The following is a 552-nucleotide window of genomic DNA, read 5'->3' on the forward strand; positions in this document are numbered from 1 at the left end:
CATGCGGTAACTGGGTAGCTGATCATATATGGTAATCATGGGAAATGTTATGAATGTGATTACAATATACGCTAGAGATGATGAGGATGTGATCACTATGTAAAGGAATATGAAATGATGGCGGTGGATAACAGGAATGATGGAGAGGTGATAAAGCACGAGAGAAAAGGTGATAGATGTTTGTATTAGTGGAGAATTACTCTATGAAATAAAGATTTAAATATTTGTATTGCTTTCACGCATTCAGTGCATGAATATACTTTTTTTATAGCAACTATGTAACCATAGCTTGAGGTATGGTTAAGCAATAGATTTATATATTGTGCGTTTTTTCTATGTTAAATGTTTAAATAAAATACACTTATTTTGCATTTGCATTGCATAAAATTGTCAAATTTCTTGACTTTTTCCTATTCACAATCTGTCATTGTAACACTTTCATAATGCAAAATTCTCAGATTTTTTTTTTCTGTTATTTATTTCTTTTGTATCACATCTTCCTATATTTAATGAAAGGTTGTGATTTTTACGTCAGTTCGTAATCCTTTTTTC

At 30.3% G+C, this 552-nt stretch overlaps 1 protein-coding gene across 1 annotated transcript in view; it reads right to left on the bottom strand.

Annotated features, from left to right (window-relative positions):
- The window catches only part of LOC119588707, a 20395-nt gene that overhangs the window by 19156 nt on the left and 687 nt on the right, over positions 1-552 (bottom strand). The gene's annotated exons all lie outside the window — the stretch shown is intronic.

This window comes from Penaeus monodon, chromosome 24 (assembly GCF_015228065.2).
Source record: "Penaeus monodon isolate SGIC_2016 chromosome 24, NSTDA_Pmon_1, whole genome shotgun sequence".
Lineage (NCBI taxonomy): Eukaryota > Metazoa > Arthropoda > Malacostraca > Decapoda > Penaeidae > Penaeus > Penaeus monodon.